A 12,458-nucleotide genomic window follows, 5' to 3' on the forward strand; every position below is an offset into this window, starting at 1 on the left:
TTGTCTGTAAAGGTTTTAATTTCTCCATCAAATCTGAATGAGATCCTTGCTGGGTAGAGTAGTCTTGGCTGCATGTTTTTCTCCTTCATCACTTTCAGTATGTCCTGCCACTCCCTTCTGGCTTGTAGGGTTTCTGCTGAGAGATCAGCTGTTAACCTTATGGGGATTCCCTTATGTGTTATTTGTTGTTTTTCCCTTGCTGCTTTTAATATGCTTTCTTTGTATTTAATTTTTGACAGTTTGATTACTATGTGTCTTGGCGTATTTCTCCTTGTATTTATCTTGTATGGGACTCTCTGTGCTTCCTGGACTTGATTAACTATTTCCTTTCCCATATTAGGGAAGTTTTCAACTATAATCTCTTCAAATATTTTCTCAGTCCCTTTCTTTTTCTCTTCTTCTTCTGGAACCCCTATAATTCGAATGTTGGTGCGTTTAATGTTGTCCCAGAGGTCTCTGAGACTGTCCTCAGTTCTTTTCATTCTTTTTTCTTTATTCTGCTCTGCAGTAGTTATTTCCACTATTTTATCTTCCAGGTCACTTATCCGTTCTTCTGCCTCAGTTATTCTGCTATTGATCCCATCTAGAGTACTTTTAATTTCATTTATTGTGTTGTTCATCGTTGCTTGTTTCATCTTTAGTTCTTCTAGGTCCTTGTTAACTGATTCTTGCATTTTGTCCAATCTATTGTCCATTCTATCTCCAAGATTTCGGATCCACCTTACTATCATTATTCTGAATTCTCTTTCAGGTAGACTGCCTATTTCCTCTTCATTTGTTAGGTCTGGTGCATTTTTATCTTGCTCCTTTATCTGCTGTGTGTTTTTCTGTCTTCTCATTTTGCTTATCTTACTGTGTTTGGGGTCTCCTTTTTGCAGGCTGCAGGTTTGTAGTTCCTCCTGTTTTTGATGTCTGTCTCCAGTGGCTAAGGTTGGTTCAGTGGGTTGTGTAGGCTTCCTGGTGGAGGGGGCTAGTGCCTGTGTTGTGGTGGATGAGGCTGGATCTTGTCTCTCTAGTGGGCAGGTTCACGTCTGGTGGTGTGTTTGGGGGCGTCTGTGGCCTTATTATGATTTTAGGCAGCCTCTCTGCTAATGGGTGGGGTTGTGTTCCTGTTTTGCTAGTTGTTTGGCATAGGTTTTCCAGCACTGTGGCTTGCTGGTCGTTGAGTGAAGCTGGGTGCTGGTGTTAAGATGGAGGTCTCTGGGAGATTTTTGCCGTTTGATATTATGTGGAGCTGGGAGGTCTCTTGTTGATCAGTGTCCTGAAGTTGGCTGTCCTACCTCAGAGGCAGAGCCCTGCCTCCTGGCTGGAGCACCAAAAGCTTTTCATCCACAGGCTCAGGATAAAAGGGAGAAAAAGTAGAGGGAATTAGTAGAAGTATGAGGAAAGAAAGAAGGAAAGGAGGGTAGGAAGGAAGGAAGAAAGAAAGAAAGAAGCGAAGAAGGAAAGAAGGCAAGAAGGAAAGAAAGGAGGGAGGGAGGGAGGAAGGAAGGAAGGAGGGAAAGAAGGAAAAAAGACAGAAAGAAAGAAGATACAGTAAAAATAAAACAAAGTATAATAAAGTTATTGAATTAAAAACTTCTTATTTAGAAAGAAAAAAAAAAAAGGGACGGAAAGAACCTTAGGACAAATGTTGGAAGCAAAGCTATACAGACAAAATCTTACACAGAAGCATACACATACACCCTCACTAAAAGAGGTAAATGGGGAAAAATCCTAAATCTTGCTGTAAGAGACCACCTCCTCAATTTGGGATGATTCGTTGTCTAAAGGAGGGAAGGAAGGACGGAAAGAAAGAAAGAAAGAACGAAGGTAAAGTATAATGTTATTAAAATTAATTATTAAGAAAAAAAATTAAAAAAAAAACATGGACGGATAGAACCCTAGGACAAATGGTGGAAGCAAGACTATACAGACAAGATCTCACACAGAAGCATACACATACACATTCACAAAAAGAGGAAAGGGGAAAAAATCATAGATCTTGCTCCTAAAGTCCACTTCCTTAATTTGGGATGATTGGTTGTCTATTCAGGTATTCCACAGATGCAGGGTACATCAAGTTGATTGTGGAGCTTTAATCCGCTGCTTCTGAGGCTGCTGGGAGAGATTTCCCTTTCTCTTCTTTGTTCTCACAGCTCCCAGGGCTAAGCTTTGGATTTGGCCCTGCCACTGCGTGTAGATCGCTGGAGGGCGTCTGTTTTTTGCTCAGACAGGATGGGGTTAAAAGAGCCGCTGATTGGGGGCTCTGGCGCACTCAGGCCGGCGGGGACGGAGGGGCACAGAGTGCGGGGCGGGCCTCCGGTGGCAAAGGCCGGCGTGACTTTGCACCAGCCTGAGGCGCGGTGTGCGCTCTCCCGGGGAAGTTGTCCCTGGATCCCGGGAACCCGGCAGTGGCGGGCTGCACAGGCTCCGCGGAAGAGGGGTGTGGAGAGTGACCTGTGCTCGCACACAGGCCCCTCGGTGGCGGCAGCAGAAGCCTTAACGTCTCCCGCCCGCCTCTGGGGTCCGCGCTTTCAGCCGCGGCTCGCGCCCGTCTCTGGATTCCGCGCTTCCAGCCGCGGCTCGCGCCCGTCTCTGGGGTCCGCGCTTTCAGCCGCGGCTCGCGCCCGTCTCTGGGGTTCGCGCTTTTAGCCGCGGCTCGCGCCCGTCTCTGGAGTTCCTTTAAGCAGCGTTCTTAAACCCCTCTCCTCACGCCCCAGGAAACAAAGAGGGAAGGAAAAGTCTCCTGCCTCTTCTGCAGGTGCAGGCTTTTCCCCGGACTCCCTCCCGGCTAGCTGTGGTGCACTAACCCCTTCAGGCTATGTTCAAGCCGCCAACCCCAGTCCTCTCCCTGCGCTCCGGCCTCAGCTCGCAGCCCCGCCCGCCCCGGCGGGTGAGCAGACAAGCCTCTCGGGCTGGTGAGTGCCGGTCGGCACCGATCCTCTGTGCGGGAATCTCCCCGCTTTGCCCTCCGCACCCGTTGCTGTGCACTCCTCCGCAGCTTCGAAGCTCCCCCCTCCGCCTCCCGCAGTCTCCGCCCACGAAGGGGCTTCCTAGAGTGTGGAAACTTTTCCTCCTTCACCGCTCCCTCCCACTGGTGCAGGTGCCGTCCCTATTCTTTTGTCTCTGTTTTTTCTTTTGCCCTACCCAGGTACGTGGGGAGTTTCTTGCCTTTTGGGAGGTCTGAGGTCTTCTGCCAGCCTTCAGTAGGTGTTCTGTAGGAGTTGTTCCACGTGTAGATGTATTTCTGGTGTATCTGTGGGGAGGAAGGTGATCTCCGCGTCTTACTCTTCCTCCATCTTCCGCCTTCCCCCTGATTTTCTACCTCTTTGAGCTTGATTGAGCAGATAGTAGGGTTACAGGATTTCAATGACTGACTTGTTTTTTAAACATCGTGAAAGCCAGATTCTCAGCATTTGTGGGAAAATAATTTTGTCAGAGAACGTCTTTCCTGTTTATTGATCACAGCTTATAAATTTATTTGTTAACTTATCTACATTTTTCCTTTTTATGTTTGATGTTTTCTCCTTTCCTTTCTACTGCTGGTTCTTTCTGGGAGTTGGGGGATGGTATTTTCATTCTGTATGCCTTCACATTTCTTTTGACTCAGTCTTTGAATGAAAGCTCAATTTTTAAAGTATACTGAATGTATTTGGACATTTTTTTCCTATGTATTTTCAAAATAAATAGTTTTTAAGGAAAATTATTTATTGTATATAAAATATTTGTTGTTTTAGGTATTATCTTTACAAATAACCATGGACTCTTTTTTTGGACATTTATATAGCAGGCATATATCTTTGATATATTTTCTGATTGATGTAAAAAAAAAAAAGAGCCAAGTTTAGAAGTTACAGTTATTTCATGGTTTTGTCTCTTTTCATCATAAATGTATTTTAGTGGTATCCTCCAGCTACTGGAGTACAATTGGAAAGGAAAATATTACAAAATAGCTTTTAATGGATATGAATTCTTTAATTAGGTATTACTTTGTGAAATTTCATGATTGTTTATACACACACAAAAATTGAACCAGTATTTCCCTTACGTTTGACAAAATTGAACCTGTTGATTGGTCTGTGACGGACCAGAGTCTCAGGGCCCTGCCTTCGCCTGGTGTTCAAGGCCCTCGTGATGGGCAGGTGGTCTGTGTCTTCCTTTATTTTTTTTCTAAACTTTGACCTCAACTCAGAGAATTCTGCCTGAGGCTCTAAATGTCCCAAGCTTCTCAGGCTTCCAAACCCTTATTTACAATGTTCTTTCTTCCTGGCAGTGCTTTTATCTTTCTAGCTTTTAATGGCCATCTAGTTCTTTCCTGATCCTTGAAGCAGTAGTTTATAGTGACACTTTCTTTCTGTGAATTGATTATATTTACTTTCCTTAACACATTTCTTTTCCCTCTTTTTTTTTTTTTTTTTTAAACATCTACCACTTCTGTGCAAAGTTTGAGTGTCCTTAGAGTTTGGTGTGCTGCCTGACAATTTGCAAGGGTCTTGAAAATCTAGTTTTTTTTTTTTTTTTTTTTTTGCGGTACACGGGCCTCTCACTGTTGTGGCCTCTCCCGTTGCGGAGCACAGGCTCCGGATGTGCAGGCTCAGCGGCCATGGCTCACGGGCCCAGCCGCTCCGTGGCATGTGGGATCCTCCCGGACCGAGGCACGAACCCGTGTCCCCTGCATCGGCAGGTGGACTCCCAACCACTGCACCACCAGGGAAGCCCTCTTTTCCCTTTTTAATATATTATTTATTGTAGTTCTTACATTATTATTTTCCCAGACATTAATAATGTATTAATTGCTATTACAATAATAACTGTTGAGTGCCCACTGGATGCCAGGCATTGATGGGCCCTTTGAATTAACTCTTTCATTTAATCTTTACAAGCCTCAAAATATTACCCCTTTCATTTTAAAGGTAAGAAAAGTGATGCTCATAGAGTTTAAAAACCTCCACTAAGGTTCCCCAGCTGGTGACGAGTGGGGCTGCATCTGGATCTGTCCTTCCCACGGTCCCGGTCCTGCTTCAACGTGGAGTGTTTCGTTCCATTAGGCCTCCTTCCTCATGCCATCTACTCCTTGAGATAAATTTTCTGAACTTACATTTCTTCTCAATGAAAATATATGGAAGACACTCCGTATACATTTACGTAAAGACTGAACAAACAATACACAACCTTAAGAATTTTCTCAAAAGGTGCAGATGGTATAGGCGTCTCATAGAGTCCATGTAAGTTTGTGAAGTAATTTGTTACTCATGCCATATATTTCCATGCATGGCTTTGTCCACGAGGGGTGACTGCCGCCACTCAAACTGCTTCTTCCTCTTCCCCCTGCACCCTCTGCAGTGGCACTGGGGAACCAGTTGGTTGTGGGTTGTGAGGGAAAGCCCTCAGGATGATCTGAGTATTCATTTTCAAATGCACATGCCAAATACTGCCAAAGAGTAACTTGTTTTATAAATTAAGCACTTAGAATGTCTAAGTGACAACGCTTAATATGTTCTCACTTTTCTCCTAGTGCCTAATTTACACTCTCTGAATGACACACTGGCATGATTGACAAATAAGTGGTACCTGCTCTTAATTACAGAGAAAATTATAAAACTCCTTAAATTTTTGGAAAGTGATTTCAATAAAATAATGCGTGTTTTGTTGGTTTTGGATTTTAGCCAGCAGCAAGTTAGCTACTTTTTAAGAACTCAAAAACAGGAGATCAAGCTAATGTGCTAAATAAATGGAAGAAAAGTGCTATGGGCACAGAGTCTAAAACAGAGCTTGAATCCTCATTCTGTGGCTAACTAGCTGTATGACTTTGGGCAAATAACCTCTTAGTGCTTTAGTTTCCTCATGTGTTTAAAAAAAAAAAAACAGTAATACTTCTTGGGTTGTTCAGAGGATAAAATGAGTTCATATATGTAAATTACTGGAGCAGTGCCTGGTATATATAGTTAATGCTCTGTACATTAAGCTGTGATCATTAAAAATGACATTTTAGAAGTAGTAAGTTTGGTAAGGAAAATTCCCTTAACGTAACTAAAATAAAGTACCCTCTGCTGATCCCCCCAAAAGAAAAACATTGCCGTAAACATGAGAATACTTTTAAATGATTGCACTAAATAACCAATAAAGGGTCATCATTTGTACCTCTGTATCATTTGTATCACAAGCTACTAAAAAATAAAAGTCAAATTTTTGACCAACAGCTAATGCTAAAGAAATGTTTGCCTGAGTTAAAATATTGCTTAGTATATTCAAAAGCATATACTTTATTACCCTAAGAGCATGGAGATAATGCTGAAGTCTGTTCCTTTGAATATTTAGGATGATATCATTACTTTCAAACACCCAAGCTTTTCTGGGCTGCCGTGAGCCTTGCTAATGGATAAAAAGGAAATTCTTTTTAAAATAAAGATTAGCTAGTAATCTGGGCTCCTGTTTGACTAGTAGCAAGAGCTGTCCTTCAGACATTTTTTGGATTATGTTCCTTTAAAACATTATCAGAGAGTTATATTTTGTGATTAAGTTCAAGCAATTTAAGTACAGGATTGACATCCATAATTTAGGTGGCCAATCACTAAATCTTTGCCTTAAAGCTTCCATTTAACAAATTTGTAACTGCTAACTTGTTAGAGACTTCAAAATCCGAGTTGGACAGTTTATGTACTCACCCCTCGCAGTGGTGTGGTTCCCAAAGCATGTGAGGTACCCACTCATCTTATTACCCAACCTTGAGTACCTTTTGACCTCAAGATGGTTTCTACAGAAGAAGTATTTGGTATTTGGCTTTCAGATGGAATATGGTTGCACTCTCTTTCCGCTCTTTTTTTTTTTTTTTAAACTAGTAGAGAGGGAATTTTGCTTAATTTTTTAGCAAAAATGTAAAAATATTGCCCAACTAGTATGGGGCAGGGAGAACTGGGGACTTGGCTAGTAAGGGTTCCATCTGTATATCACTGGTAATATGTGTCATGAGAATAGAGGATGTTTGTCCTTAAATTGTGGGGAAGAGAAATGTATTTTATCATAGTATGTATAAAATTAATACATAAATCTATTGATCTTTTAAAGTGCTCTTGTTTATCCAAAGTGCTAGAAGCAGCTGTCCCTAAAAACAAAATCAATTTCTTTTCCCATCTTAACTTGCTGAATCACAGGCCAGTGGAACATTGAGAGCTATGTTTTTTCAAGACAGATCTAATAACTTAGGATACACTCCTGTAATAATATGTACATAAGAGAAGATTTTTATTAATGACTAAAGTTTATGATGTGAACATGTGACTTTTCACGAACGATTCTCAGCAATTAAAGCAGCATTGTTTTCGTGGTCACTAAACTGAGAGTAGATATGCCATAATAATAGCATTGGGACACTTGGAAGACAGGTGCTACATAGCCTGAAAAATCTTTATTACTGTTTTCTATGAGAACCTAACTATATTTTAATATTCCCACGAGACAACTGGTAGCCAAATCTTTCAGAGAATTTAAAAATGTAAATATGCCGTCATTATGCAGACATTTTTGCTTAGTTTGTTTATACTCCTTATGAAACAGTGACATTACATATTACGTGCACGTGTGCTAAGGAACTGAATAAGTACTATGTTGATGCTTTGGATTTTACTTCACATTTTTGTACAGTAGCATTCTTCCTGACACCTTCCTTTTTTTTTTATCAATATGAACTTTTGCTAAGTCATACACATTCTTAAAGCATAAAGATCTAGTCTATGTTTTAAGTATTTTCTTGCTCTTGCAAAGTTTCCCACCCTGGAGAATAGTCTAGAACTTTAAACACATCTATTCTTAAAAATAAACTAAACTAAAGTGTTATATTAATTCAATAACAATAACTTCTCTGAAGCTGAACATAGTAATAGGGTAGGAAAAACAGCTCCATTTCATCCATATCTTACCTGTGCCTTAATTATCTTATAAAAATAATTCAGATAGTTAACTAGTGGATATTTATTGAACACAAAAGACACAAGGTACTGTGTTGGGTGCTACAGGGAATGCAAAGATGTACATTTAATACAGTGCAGAAAATGAGTGCTAAAAGAAAGATACAAATGTCTCTGGATATCCGGAGGATGGAGATTTACTTCTAGAGGTAAATCCCGTGGTCCGTATGGGCCAGATTGATGCCAGTGGAGGGCAGTTCTGAGTAACTTAAATGCCGTCAGGTAGGAGTGACTTGCACTTCCTGGCACCCTGCAGGGGTGGCACCCTTTTTCTTCCCAATCATTAGTCATTATACAAGTGACTGCGAGTGACATTGTTCTGTGGATAATCATGACTCTGCTCTGCTTTTTATGTTTTAAAAGGTAAATCAGTGTGAACTTTGGTGTTTTTACTATTGTCAATGGGTCCTCATCGTAGAGTGCTGGTGTGTTGTTGATTCATCCTTAGAATGTGTTTGTTGACTGACATACTTAAATGTGATGGTGAGCAGTGTGCTGGTGGTTCCTTTCTGGAAAGTCTGGTTCTCTTCTCTGTAATAAGAACTTCATTCCTACTCTACGATGCATCATATTTTTCTTACATCCTTCCACGCTCCTTTGTTTGACATTCCAGTTGCAGCAATTTTGATTTTGATTCCTTTCTGTTGCCTCATGACTGCTCCATGAGCAAAAGAGTCAGTTGCTTTACCGTCATGTCAGAATTTTCCCATGAAGATTTTTTCTTTTCCACCTTTTAATATTTCTACCTGATTATTCTGTGTCTCCACTGAACTATATATTTATTTACTTACTTTTCTGTCAATGAGCTGTAGAATTTTAAGAAATTAATTAGATTATAGATGAGTATTTCTCAGTTGCATCAATCTTTGTCCCTCAGTAGGGTGATCCGCTTAACTTGAATACCTAGCTCTGTGCAGCTATTTCCTAAATATAGGTTAAACAGCACATGTTCCAAGCTTGACTTTCTAGCTTGTGTTACTGTACCTTCAGGCGGCCTTCACTGTCCTAGAGGCCCTCCCCAGGCTGTACCGGCTGGTGTTATTTTCAGAGGAAAATTGCCCTTAGCTAAATGGGCAGGGCCTTCCAGGCATCTCACCTTCACCTCCGCCCCTCCCACCGAGAGGCCCAGGTTCAGTGACTGACCCACACAGGAAGTAGGAAACTGGCCTTGCCTCAAGACTGGATGGACTCTGCCACACGATTAGTACTTTTCCATGGGTTCAGTCTGAAGCTGATCTCCAGATGAAACCAACATTCTTGCCTGTCCTTTTTCCCTGCCGTATCCTGGTCCCCTTAGTACCTATTTCCTGAGAATTCTCCGCCAGCAAATCACTTGAACAAGAATCCCTGTCTCAGGCTTGGCTTAGAGCCCAAGCCGAGACACTAGCCACAATTGATTTTGCCAGATTCTTATTAAACCTGGTTTTTGTTCTGTATTCCTAGTCTTTTTTAGTTTTTTTGTTTTTGCGGTACGCGGGCCTCTCACTGCTGTGGCCCCTCCCATTGCGGAGCACAGGCTCTGGACACGCAGGCTCAGCGGCCATGGCTCATGGACCCAGCCGCTCCCGGCATGTGGGATCCTCCCGGACCAGGGCACGAACCCGCGTCCCCTGCATCAGCAGGTGGACTCCGAACCACTGCGCCACCAGGGAAGCCCTCTGAATGTCTTTATACTACTAAAAATTATCAAGGACATCAAAGAACTTTTGTTTATGTCGGGTCTATCTATCACTATTTACCATATTAGAAATGAAAACTGAATATATTTTAAATAGTTATTATTGATAATTTATTTCAAAACAATACAAACCAATAAAAAAGGAAGGAGAAAAAATAATTTTTAAAAATGGAAAGGTAAAAACACAAACCTACTAAGCTTAACATAATACATGTTTTCATGAAAAATAAGTCTATTTCTAAACAAAAAATTTGGTCAGAAGAATGGCACTGTTTTACATTTTTCCAAATCTCTTTACTACCCAGCTTAAAAGAAGCTGGCTGGATTCTCACGTTTGATTCTGCTTTCATTCTGTTGCAGTATTGCAAATTATGAAGCCTCTGGAAAACTCAGTCGGATCTCGCGAGAAAATGAAAGTGAAAGGGCAAATAACATCTTAGCACTATTATGAAAATAGTTTTAGTGTTGCAGACCCTATGAAAAGGTCACAGAGTCCCTGGACCACTCTTTGAGAACCACTGCTGTGTGTCAGTTGATAAACAAGTCCTGTTGATTTTGCCATGAAATGTTTAGTAGCGTAATTAACCACATCAACTTCAAACTCTCACAACCTGGGTTAATCTACTTAAACTTTCTAAGCCTCAGCTTCCTCATCTGTAAAATGTAATAATTACCACAGCTTATTGTACTTCTACAGATTACATGATGTGGAATAAATAAAACATTTCATATAGTCTTGGATACCCGGAAATGGGATCATTTGGAGGCTGAGAGCATAGAGTGAATCCTGCCTCTAACAATTACAGTGCTGTGCAGTCTTGAGCAACTGACTTAAACTTTGTTTTAGTTTAATCATGTGTAGAATATGATGATAATAAGCTTGAGGTTCATGTGAGTTAATATGTGTAAAGTGCCCTACCACAGTGCCTGGCACATAATAAGTATTATGCAGTCATTAGCTGCTGTTATTACTGTTAGTGTAGTCATAGGTGCCCCTATAAATGTTAGGTAATAAGAGTCAGTGCTGTTTCTTCCTGTCTGCTGCCTAGTTTGTCTTTTCTTGCCTGATTTATTTTGTACCATTATTTCCTCTTGCCTATGCGCTCTCCATTCCAAAACACGTACACACGCTTCTTTGAGCCGCTTGAGGCCTTCAAGGAGATAGCCAATGTCTTAGAATGTGGCTCAGGCCTTTTCCAGGATGGCTCAACCTACCCTTTCCCTCTGGTACTCTCTGTAACCCATGTCCAGTAGCCACTAGGGCTCAGCCAACCTCTTATTATCCCACTTTGGTGCTTTCTCTAATTCACACCCACCCCAAACACACTACCCACGTTTTGTCCACGTCTGTCCTCTCTCAAGACTGTCTTTTCTGTCTGTGTTTCATAAAGCTTCCATTCGTTTTCAAAACCAGCTTAGATTTCCTCTGTGAAGCCACAGATGCCCCCAGATTAAACCTTCCATACTGCAGGCCTAAACTGGGAATTCAGCACGCAACACTGGGTATGTAGTCACCTTACTTGGAACAAGACAGTTTTTGAGAAACTACTCAGTCCTAATCCTGATTTTTCATCAGGTCATAAATAAACCAGAAGATCCTAAGCAGAGTTCCTTCTTACCACGCCATCCAATTTGACTTGGATTGAAAAGAATCTGTTCCACAGGATACACCCCAAGGATGACAGCAATTGAGACTCTTGTGTATTAATACATAAAACTTTACAGCATTGTTAAACAAGCCTTATTTTTCTTTCCCCTGTGAGAAAATTCTAAGATGTGTCAGGGCTTTGTCTTCTTCGTAATCATTGAGATTCTTAGTGAACAAACTGTTGATCAATTAAAGGTTCAGTTGGAAGATTTTACCGTGATGGTTGTTATCAAGGAGGGGGGCAGGCAGCACGTCTGAGCTTTCTCTGCCCCTTCTCCTGACAGATTGCAGGCAATTGCTACAAGATTAGTGAGGACAGAGTTCTTCCAGGCAGTTCACATTGGCTGATGACTAGTTACGCACAACTCTTGAGGAAGAGTCGGTAGACTTTGCTCCCACCCCTTCTCCCTGGAGACTTTCACCCCCGCTCTCTGCACCCTCCAATCAGAAGAAATGCTTGCTTGTAACATCAGAAGTCTAAGCTTTTCAACTGGAACTAGAACTCTATATTTGAGTTGAAGACTATTCTGCAATGTTAATGACAACTTTTAGACATATTACAGACTGTAATAAAATCTTTCTCACATGTTTGGGGATGAAAAGTCCATCAAATAAAAATTAAAATTATCAATAGTCCTGATTTCTTTGTTATAGCAGTGATATAGTTGGAACTGCCGTTAGAGGCAATGATTTTGTTTATTTTTAAAATTTATATTTGCTTTGGAAAAGACAATATGTCATACGGAGCAAGGCTTTAGCTTACTTGCTATTTCATTTATTCACTTATAAAACATTTATTGGGCTCCCAATGTAACTAGATATATTGTTGATATTAGGGATCCAAAGACAACAGGTCTTTACCTTTAACAGTATTCCTTGTTTGTTGTTTTTCCCCCATTAGATTGTAAGTTCTATGATAGTGGCAAATATGGTGTTTTTTTTTTTTTTTTTTTGCGTCACGCAGGCCTCTCACTGTTGTGGCCTCTCCCGCTGCGGAGCACAGGCTCCGGACGCGCAGGCTCAGCGGCCATGGCTCACGGGCCCAACCGCTCCATGGCATGTGGGATCTTCCCGGACCGGGGCACGAACCCATGTCCCCTGCATCGGCAGTCGGATTCTCAACCACTGTGCCACCAGGGAAGCCCTGTGTGCAATTTTTAATACTCATAATCAATCTAATGATATT

The 12,458-nt window shown here is 41.3% G+C and overlaps 1 protein-coding gene across 3 annotated transcripts in view; it reads left to right on the forward strand.

The window, feature by feature from the left end:
* Positions 1-12,458, forward strand: part of DENND1B (DENN domain containing 1B) — a 260,094-nt gene that overhangs the window by 169,870 nt on the left and 77,766 nt on the right. The window lies entirely within an intron of this gene.

The sequence above is a fragment of the Lagenorhynchus albirostris genome, chromosome 2, assembly GCF_949774975.1.
Source record: "Lagenorhynchus albirostris chromosome 2, mLagAlb1.1, whole genome shotgun sequence".
NCBI lineage: Eukaryota > Metazoa > Chordata > Mammalia > Artiodactyla > Delphinidae > Lagenorhynchus > Lagenorhynchus albirostris.